Source organism: Astatotilapia calliptera, chromosome 14 (assembly GCF_964374335.1).
Source record: "Astatotilapia calliptera chromosome 14, fAstCal68.1, whole genome shotgun sequence".
Lineage (NCBI taxonomy): Eukaryota > Metazoa > Chordata > Actinopteri > Cichliformes > Cichlidae > Astatotilapia > Astatotilapia calliptera.
Window position 1 is genome coordinate 26978627 of NC_137435.1, and position 10971 is coordinate 26989597.

Here is a 10971-nt window from a genome sequence, read left to right on the forward strand (position 1 = left end):
TTGGACCCGGGTCTGTAGGTAATGGTCAGGGTGAACCGAGTGAAAAACAACGCCCACCTGGCCTGTCGGGCGTTCAGACGCTTTGCCGCTTGGAGGTAGGCGAGATTCTTGTGGTCGGTCCAAACCACTACTGGATGCTCGCTCCCTTCCAGCCAATGCCGCCATTCCTCCAGCGCCAGCTTGATGGCCAACAGCTCCCGGTCGCCCACGTCGTAGTTCCTTTCCACCTGGGTGAGACGACGGGAGAAAAAGGCACAGGGGTGCAGTTTACCGTCGAAGCGCTGTGAGAGGATGGCCCCAACCCCTGAATCCGAAGCATCCACTTCCACCACAAACGGTAAGGTGAGATCAGCTTGGGCGAGAATGGGAACCGACGCGAACAGGCGTTTGAGACGGTCGAAGGCCTGCTGAGCTGCTGGAGACCACAGAAAAAACTGTTTGGGTGAGGTGAGTTGAGTGAGAGGCAAGGCTACCTTACTGAAGTCCCGGATGAAGCGCCGGTAAAAGTTGGCGAAACCAAGAAAACTCTGCAACTTCTTCCGGGTCGTGGGCACTGGCCACTCCAGAACGGCCTTGATCTTCGCGGGATCCGCTCGCAATCGGCCCTGTTCAACGATAAAGCCCAGAAAAGAGACAGAGGAAACGTGGAACTCACACTTCTCAGCTTTGCAAAACAGGCGATTCTCCAGCAGACGCCGCAACACCAGCCTGACGTGCTTGACATGCTCTGTTTGGGTCCTGGAGAAAATCAAGATGTCATCAAGATAGACAAACACAAAGCGGTTAAGAAAATCTCGCAAAACATCATTCACCAACGCCTGGAACACAGCGGGAGCGTTTGTAAGCCCAAAAGGCATCACCAGATACTCAAAGTGGCCCAGGTGGGTTTTGAAAGCAGTCTTCCACTCGTCCCCCTCACGGATACGAACCAGATGATAGGCATTGTGGAGGTCGAGTTTGGTGAAAACGGTGGCTCCCTGGAGGAGCTCAAAAGCTGACGCCAGAAGAGGAAGAGGGTATTTGTTCTTGACCGTGATCTTATTCAGGCCCCGGAAATCTATGCAAGGGCGTAGGGTCTTGTCTTTCTTTTCAACAAAGAAAAACCCAGCGCCCAGTGGAGAAGTGGATGGGCGAATGATGCCCACAGCCAAGGAGTCTGTTATGTAGCGCTCCATAGACTCACGCTCGGGCTTAGCGATGTTATAGAGACGGCTTGAGGGCAAGGGAGCACCAGGGAGCAGGTCTATCCCGCAGTCATACGGGCGATGGGGCGGCAGCGATTGGGCTCTGTCCTTGCTAAACACCTGACTCAGGTCGTGGTAATCCGCCGGTACAGAAGACAAATCGGGTGGAGCGGGCAGCCCGGCCGGGTCAGTAGTCACGCAGACAGGCACTGCAGAGCGTAAACACTGCTCGTGGCAATACGTGCTCCACCCAGTAATACACCCCCTAGCCCAGTCTATATGTGGGTTATGCTGCTGAAGCCAGGGAAAACCCAAAACTAAGGGGGTGTGGGGCGCCTTGAGGAGAAACAGGCGAATCCTCTCTGTATGATTGCCGGACAGGGTGAGAGTAATTTCTTGGGTGCGGTGAGAGACAGAAGCTAGTGTGCTGCCATTAAGCGCCGAAACCTCGAGCGTTTCAGGGAGAGGGACGACTGGCAAACCTATCTTGAAGGCCAGAGCCTCATCCACAAAACTCTGCTCGGCCCCAGAGTCGATCAGAACGTTACATGGGTGAATGCAGGTAAGAAACTGTAATTTCGCGGGACAGCTAAGGTGGAGAACCGAACTTGCAGGTGCACCCGTCAGTATCCCCACCTTTACTGACGGGCAGACTCTTTTGACCGAGAGGGGCAGGCATCCGCGAAATGCCCCCTCTTCCCGCACTCAAAGCACTCACCCACCAGTCGTCTTCTTCTCCGGTTGAATCTAGTCCGCCCCAATTGCATGGGTTGCTCCTCATCAGCTGGAGAGTCGGGTTCCTCCTCCCTCCATTCCAGCGAGGGAATTCCCACGCCCCCTGCTGACCTCCGCCCATCTCCAGATCGCCTCCCAAACTCTCGCATATGGTCATCCAGACTGATACACAAATTCACCAAGGCACTCAATGATTTAGGTAGCTCTTTGGATGCCAACTCACGTTTGATGTTCTCATTCAAGCCGTTCAAGAAGGCCCCTCGGAGTGCCTTCTCCTCCCAGCCGGCTTCTTCGGACAGGATCCAAAAATCCACGGAGAAGTCAGCCACGGTCCGCCGACCCTGTTTCAATGCAAACAAACGATGAGCAGCACTGTCTGGGTTAGACCCCTTATCAAATACACATCGAAACTTGCTTAAGAAGTTACTGTATGAGATAGAGGGCTGAGCGCTCAGCACCGCTTGAGCCCACTGCAGAGCCCTTCCCGTCAGTAGCTCAACCATAAAGGTGATTTTGGTAATGTCAGAAGCATACGCTTGCGTCTGCTGCCTAAACATCAAGGAGCATTGAATCAAAAACCCCCGACATTTATCCAGGTCCCCGCCGAATTTCTCAGGCACCGGCAACGCGTGTTCACGTCGTGGCGGGGGTGGAGACGGCGGAAGGGGAGACGCCGCCGCTTCGTCAAGCAAGGCTATAGGTGGTTGTGGTTGCGCAGGGCCCCCTTGTGGCTGAACGGGTGCCCTGGGTGTAGCGAGTAGCATACCTTTTAGCTCCGATACCACCTGTAGTAATGCGGACTGCTCCTTGGCGACATGCTGCAGCATTGTCTCGTGTCGCTCCAATCGTTCAGCCTGAAGCGCGATTTCGCGCTGGAGGGGGGTAGAGTCCGCTGAGTCCATTGCTGGCTGGATTGTTCTTCTGTCACGGCTGATGGAAGGTATGGACTCAAGCGCGGAGCTCTGGGTTGAAGCAGACAGTGCGTTTATTTACAGTGCGTGAAAGATAGTCCTTAAACATCAATATATCCAATAATTGTCCTTTTTTTTCAGTTTCCAGAAGTGATGAAGGTGAGTTTTCCCGTGAGGTCTGTGTGCGCTCCTTCCGTGTGAGCTCCTCCTCCCGAAAACACCAGTGAATCCTTTACTCCACTCCTCCGTCCCGTACTTCTCCAATCTGAAAGTCGAGCAAACACAACAATGGATGAGAAGGCTTGCCTGGCCACGCGGGTGACAAGATCACGCGCACACTTAGCTACCGAGCTCCGAGTACAATCCAGCGTCGACTGCCGTCTGGACACATCGTTAAATACCTCCGTCTAGTGAGGAAAGATTAGCGGCAGCTGGAGCCGAAGATTACACTTCCGGGTCAGAGATCGGCCTTTCTCACTCTCTCGGAGACGCCGTTCCTCGGCAGCCAGACCCGCAGCGTAGGGAGGGAGAGAGAAAGAGAGGAGGGCATACACACACATCACAAACAAACAAGCAGGTCGTCCGGGAAGACCATCCGACCGTGACATGATTATGCTATTACACTGTGTTGTTAAGAAAATGGTGGATATTACAGGGAAAAATGTCACTACTGTGTTACTTCTTTTTACAACAGATTGTTAACTCTGTGGAAGCGCAGACCCAGCATACGGAAGAGGATTAGGGCTACTTTTTTTCTTCTTTTCCAGAATTCTGAGAAAATCAGAAAATCAGTCTTCTGACTTTAATCTCAGAATTCTCAGAAAAAAGTCAGAATTTTGAGATTAAAGTCAGAATTCTGATTCTGACCTTTTTTCTCAGAATTCTGGAAAAGAAGAAGAAAAAAAAAGATGTGCCCACTTTTTTTCTTCCCCCAGTGGCCCTAATCATTTTCCGTATTGTTGAATTTACACTCATAAGACAAGAATTGATGGAACACCCCATAGAACAAGTTGTACATTGTCACAAAGTTTATGTATACAGACATAAAATTCCATGACAGTTACTGCATGTAAATTGTAAGTGTGAGTAAAGTGTAAGTAATATTAAAGTGTGACTATTTTTGTAACAAATATCTTTGTAAACATCCTTTCTAATACAGATGCATACACTGCTTGCTGCAACTGACCTACTCTGCCACCTGAGGCAAAACATCTCCATATTTTGTAAAGGGTGGTCAGAAAGCATTTTAGAGTCACTTTAAAAAGTCAAATAAAAGAGCAATTTAATATATTTTATGTGATATCTTGTTTACATAATGGTGTCCTTTTTATTTTCATTTAAAAGTAAAAATTCACTTTGAGATTTTATCAACTCCTGCAATTAAAAAAATTAAAAAAAATTTAACATTTGCCTGATGAAGTCTCCTTTTCCTATGTGGTTTATTATTACAGAGAAAGGGTAATTCTGGAGGTGTATTAGTATTATTTAGCCAGTGTGTGATCATGTTCAGTGAAGTGATGACTTATCCTCCTTACCTCCCACTCAGACTGCCACAACTAACGTGAAAAAGGGAGTAAGACCGAATGCAAATGTGCTCTACCAGCTGAACAAGGCAGAATCCTTATCAGATGCAATGCTTCTACTACAGATAGCTAAGTCATGGTTAAAATAAAGTACTTCCTGTTAAGTCTGAAATTTTACATATCGGAACATAACAGACAATTCCGTAGTTCTCACTAGGTCTTAATTTTACTTAATTAGGTAAACCACAGATGAGCAATTACAAATAACATATTACACTGACATTATTTAACAAAACTAAGCCAAAATAAAGAAACAGTATGTGGAAAAAACTATACTGTAGAACCCCGCAGAGCCACCTATAGCAGCTATGAAGTAGTTGTAGAGAAATTTTGGCTCACTCTTATTTACAACATTGCTTCAGTTCATGGAGGTTGAAGGCTGGACAGAATGGGGTTAACGTGAGACACATGGAAAGAGTTGTGAATTTTCACATGTCAGGTTAATCTCAGAAGGACAGTGACAGGGCTGATGATAGACAGGATCTCAAAGGGACAAACGATCTTGAAGACAATTTTTTTGACTTAGTGTGCAACAAGATATCGTTGATAGGCAACCATATTTTTTGACCTGGGGTGTACTCGGGCGCTGGGACTTGATGGCAGTCAGCACGCTGCTTGTTGCCATTTTCAACAAGGCATCCAGGTTGCCCTCCAAAAGTGCTGGCAGTGGTGGGGATGCTGCTGGACAGAGGGGGTGCTCAACTCAGCATCAAAGGATGACAAGTCTGTGTCGGCAAATGTTAATGAGTTCCAAAAAGTTGATTTTGTTCACCTGGACGTAGTGTTTTCACTAAAAACGCTACATCCAGATGAACAAAACAACTTTTTGGAATATCCTTACCTGGATGATTGAACATGCATCAAGACATGTTGATGAGTTCTTGGCATAATCAGCCCACACCAGGTGGGGGCTTCAGTTGGTTTGATTGGAGGATGGCACACAACAAAGTGCTGCCTCCAGCTCCTAAATGAGTCTCCCAGTATGTTCATTGGTCTGTGAATGGAAAACTGATGACAAACTGACAATTTAAATGTAGAATTCTTTCCAGTTTAAATTGGCAGGCTCAATCAAAAACATAGTTCAATTTTTCAATTAAATTTTATTTCATAATGTCCAGGGGAATGCAATGGAGTCGGAATACATGCTAGGCTAGAAACTGAGCAGTTTCCAAAGCCATTGGAAGTTTAGGAGGAGCGATGAGTTGGGCTGGTTTGCAGAGACGATCAATGATTGTAAAAATAGTGGTGTTACATGATGCAGAGGGATGCCTGTTGATGAAATCCAATGAGATGTGGGACCACAGCTGCCCAGGTACAGGTAAGGGTCTCAGTAATCCAGCTGGATGTGAACAGGGTGTTAGTTATTTTGTGTTCTGTTTTCAGAACACGCTCCCACATACTCTGCAAATCTTTGACCAAAGATGGCCACCAAAACAGCCTCTGAGGGAATGTTAGAGTTCTCTGGAACCTGGGATGACAGGTGAATTTGGCTGTGGCTTCCCAATGCAGTAGCTGAGATCTGGTGGAAAGTGGGATGAAAAAACGGTAAGGAGTTCCACTATCTGGATCTAGTTTATTTCCCAGGTTATACAGGATGCTATGGGGCTGTGCCATGGGGGAGTCCAAGACTGAAAACTGACAGGAGAGAGCAAAGCACCAAAATGTTTGCTTTTCTAGAGTTGGTAACAGCTGTTGATGATGCATGTTTCCAGAGCATGTTTCCTGAGCTCACAGCTTCCTAGCTCACAGTATCATTTGATAATAAAGTGTGTGAAATCTTTATTTCAGTATCTAGCACTTGGGTTTCATTCTTAGCAGCCTTGGAACTTTTCATTCAAGGGCGTAGATTTGGCATGGACGGAAGGGACATGTCCCCACCAATAATTTGATCTATTCGAGTAAAGAAAATCAAACACAATAATTTCATCCTAATGGTACTGACATATTCATAGGGTTAATTTTTGAGACAAAATGTCATGAGGTAGTCATGATTTTGCAAATATTCCAACCAACACAAAGCTCAGAGAGTAATGATGATACAAGTTCACAGGTGAAATTGGATGATGACTTGATGGTTCATGACTGTATTTGAAGCACATGTGTGACTGCATGTATGTGGAATGTCTCACTGTCATTCATCAGGTGACAGAGGCAGCTCTGCCATGTTGTAGCTCAGACAGAGGTGAAGAGGCGAGGTCACAGGTGACTGACTGATGATTTGGTGCTATAGATTAACTAGTATTTATTGTCATGACAATTGTTAGGCTGCTGATGTAAATTGATTCATTTGACAAAGAATCTGAATTGACACGTCTCACTTTTTATATGGCTCGAATCAATGTGTTATTTTATCAGGTGGCAATATGTCCTAGTGCAGTCAGAGGGGAAGAGCCAGGGCCAAAGCTGAGGCACATCAAGCACATAGTAATAATAATTGTAATCTGAGGATAAAACGCATGTACTTAGGCTGAAAGAAGCTTCAGTGCTCTCAGAAGACTAAAAAGATGGGTAAGGTTAACAATGACTCAAATGAGATTAAACAATGCTGCTGTATGTCCACCAGGAGAGACTGGACAGTATACAGTGGGGCAAAAAAGTATTTAGTCAGCCACCGATTGTGCAAGTTCCCCCACTTAAAATGATGACAGAGGTCAGTAATTTGTACCAGAGGTACACTTCAACTATGAGAGACAGAATGTGAAAAAAAAATCCATGAATTCACATGGTAGGATTTGTAAAGAATTTATTCGTAAATCAGGGTGGAAAATAAGTATTTGGTCACCTCAAACAAGGAAAATCTCTGACTCTCACAGACCTGTAACGTCTTCTGTAAGAAGCTTTTCTGTCCCCCACTCGTTACCTGTATGAATGGCACCTGTTTGAACTCATCATCTGTATAAAAGACACCTGTCCACAGCCTCAAACAGTCAGACTCCAAACTCCGCCATGGCCAAGACCAAAGAGCTTTCGAAGGACACCAGGAAAAGTATTGTAGACCTGCACCAGACTGGGAAGAGTGAATCTACAATAGGCAAGCAGCTTGGTGTGAAAAAAATCAACTGTGGGAGCAATCATCAGAAAATGGAAGACATACAAGACCACTGATAATCTCCCTCGATCTGGGGCTCCACGCAAGATCTCATCCCGTGGGGTCAAAATGATCATGAGAACGGTGAGCAAAGATCCCAGAACCACACGGGGGGACCTGGTGAATGACCTGCAGAGAGCTGGGACCAAAGTAACAAAGGTCACCATCAGTAACACACTACAACGGCAGGGAATCAAATCCCGCAGTGCCAGACGTGTTCCGCTGCTGAAGCCAGTGCATGTCCAGGCCCGTCTGAAGTTTGCCAGAGAGCACATGGATGATACAGCAGAGGATTGGGAGAATGTCATGTGGTCAGATGAAACCAAAGTAGAACTTTTTGATATAAACTCAACTCGTCGTGTTTGGAGGAAGAAGAATACTGAGTTGCATCCCAAGAACACCATACCTACTGTGAAGCATGGGGGTGGAAACATCATGCTATGGGGCTGTTTTTCTGCCAAGGGGACAGGACGACTGATCCGTGTTAAGGACAGAATGAATGGGGCCATGTATCGTGAGATTTTGAGCCAAAACCTCCTTCCATCAGTGAGAACTTTGAAGATGAAACGAGGCTGGGTCTTCCAACATGACAATGATCCAAAACACACCGCCCGGGCAACAAAGGAGTGGCTCCGTAAGAAGCATTTGAAAGTCCTGGAGTGGCCTAGCCAGTCTCCAGACCTCAACCCCATAGAAAATCTGTGGCGGGAGTTGAAAGTCCGTGTTGCTCGGCGACAGCCCCAAAACATCACTGCTCTCGAGAAGATCTGCATGGAGGAATGGGCCAAAATACCAGCTACTGTGTGCGCAAACCTGGTAAAGACCTATAGTAAACGTTTGACCTCTGTTATTGCCAACAAAGGTTATGTTACAAAGTATTGAGTTGTATTTTTGTTATTGACCAAATACTTATTTTCCACCCTGATTTACGAATAAATTCTTTACAAATCCTACCATGTGGATTCATGGATTTTTTTTTTCACATTCTGTCTCTCACAGTTGAAGTGTACCTCTGGTGCAAATTACTGACCTCTGTCATCATTTTAAGTGGGGGAACTTGCACAATCGGTGGCTGACTAAATACTTTTTTGCCCCACTGTAGATGTAAAACCAATATGCCAGCAGTTTATCTCAGTTAACGAGAGGAGCAGGCATGTGTGTGGTTACTGTAGTTATCTACTACAGATAACTACAGTAATGGTTAAATAAACAAAAGTCTCACCACCGTGTTGACATAGCCTACAAAGGGTAAATAATACAGACACATTCATTTAAGATTATCCTTTATCTCACTCTCCCTACCATCATCTGTCACACCAATTTGTTTGCTGTCCTTCACTATATCCATTTAACCCTAGAAGTTTGTTATATAAAACCACCAGTGTATTATCATTTTAGTGAGACTGTTTGTGACTGCATTATTGCATCTGACAAGTTCAACTTTATTACATTTTATTAGAAGTTAATTCTGAAATTATCCTTAAAAATTAGCTGTATATAAATATTAATTTATCCATAGTTAAACATAATAACTCTCCTGAGTGAATGGAAAGGCCATGACAGTTTTTAATTTCAATATAATAATGTGTGAATTCTAAGAAATGTGTTGAAATGAGTAAGAAGGGGTAATCAAGTATGAGTCTGTCATATAGCTCAAAACCACAGTTATGTGATCAGTGCCAGAAACAAACAAACAAAAACCCAATAATAGTTTTCTGAATAATATAATTATTCAGATATGTACACGATGAATCCCAACCATAAAAAATAAAGCCACAGTGTGGTGATTTTTACAGGAAGGCATGCAGACACCACCACCACCCCCTTTTAAATGTGCATACAGCACTACAGCAAGGGTGCATTTTACACATTAATAATCATTTAAAATTAACCTAGGCAACGTCTCTTTTTTATTAGGCCTGACTTAGTAAGAACTACAGCCCCCTCTCCAACATCGTCAAGGCATTCCTTGCTAAAGGAGTTATTAACAACTTTTCACATTCCATCCTCTACTTCACAGGTTGGCCAAGGTGGTGAGGAAGAGGAAAATCATCTGTCACAATGACAAATCACTGAAGCTTGTGTACTTGGAGATACAGTGGGGCAAAAAAGTATTTAGTCAGCCACCGATTGTGCAAGTTCCCCCACTTAAAATGATGACAGAGGTCAGTAATTTGCACCAGAGGTACACTTCAACTGTGAGAGACAGAATGTGAAAAAAAAATCCATGAATCCACATGGTAGGATTTGTAAAGAATTTATTCGTAAATTAGGGTGGAAAATAAGTATTTGGTCACCTCAAACAAGGAAAATCTCTGGCTCTCACAGACCTGTAACGTCTTCTGTAAGAAGCTTTTCTGTCCCCCACTCGTTACCTGTATGAATGGCACCTGTTTAAACTCATCATCTGTATAAAAGACACCTGTCCACAGCCTCAAACAGTCAGACTCCAAACTCCGCCATGGCCAAGACCAAAGAGCTTTCGAAGGACACCAGGAAAAGTATTGTAGACCTGCACCAGACTGGGAAGAGTGAATCTACAATAGGCAAGCAGCTTGGTGTGAAAAAATCAACTGTGGGAGCAATCATCAGAAAATGGAAGACATACAAGACCACTGATAATCTCCCTCGATCTGGGGCTCCACGCAAGATCTCATCCCGTGGGGTCAAAATGATCATGAGAACGGTGAGCAAAGATCCCAGAACCACACGGGGGGACCTGGTGAATGACCTGCAGAGAGCTGGGACCAAAGTAACAAAGGTCACCATCAGTAACACACTACAACGGCAGGGAATCAAATCCCGCAGTGCCAGACGTGTTCCGCTGCTGAAGCCAGTGCATGTCCAGGCCCGTCTGAAGTTTGCCAGAGAGCACATGGATGATACAGCAGAGGATTGGGAGAATGTCATGTGGTCAGATGAAACCAAAGTAGAACTTTTTGGTATAAACTCAACTCGTCGTGTTTGGAGGAAGAAGAATACTGAGTTGCATCCCAAGAACACCATACCTACTGTGAAGCATGGGGGTGGAAACATCATGCTATGGGGCTGTTTTTCTGCCAAGGGGACAGGACGACTGATCTGTGTTAAGGACAGAATGAATGGGGCCATGTATCGTGAGATTTTGAGCCAAAACCTCCTTCCATCAGTGAGAACTTTGAAGATGAAACGAGGCTGGGTCTTCCAACATGACAATGATCCAAAACACACCGCCCGGGCAACAAAGGAGTGGCTCCGTAAGAAGCATTTGAAAGTCCTGGAGTGGCCTAGCCAGTCTCCAGACCTCAACCCCATAGAAAATCTGTGGCGGGAGTTGAAAGTCCGTGTTGCTCGGCGACAGCCCCAAAACATCACTGCTCTCGAGAAGATCTGCATGGAGGAATGGGCCAAAATACCAGCTACTGTGTGTGCAAACCTGGTAAACGACCTATAGTAAACGTTTGACCGCTGTTATTGCCAACAAAGGTTAT

At 45.4% G+C, this 10971-nt stretch overlaps 1 long non-coding RNA gene across 1 annotated transcript; it reads right to left on the reverse strand.

Moving 5' to 3' along the window:
• Positions 1 to 2886: 2886 nt before the first annotated feature.
• LOC145420004 (uncharacterized) lies at positions 2887 to 3318 on the reverse strand. Its single transcript, XR_013901283.1, has 2 exons — positions 3178 to 3318; positions 2887 to 3095 (listed from the first exon to the last, which is right to left on the reverse strand). It is a non-coding gene; the product is annotated as an uncharacterized LOC145420004 (long non-coding RNA).
• Between the last annotated feature and the right edge of the window lie 7653 nt (positions 3319 to 10971).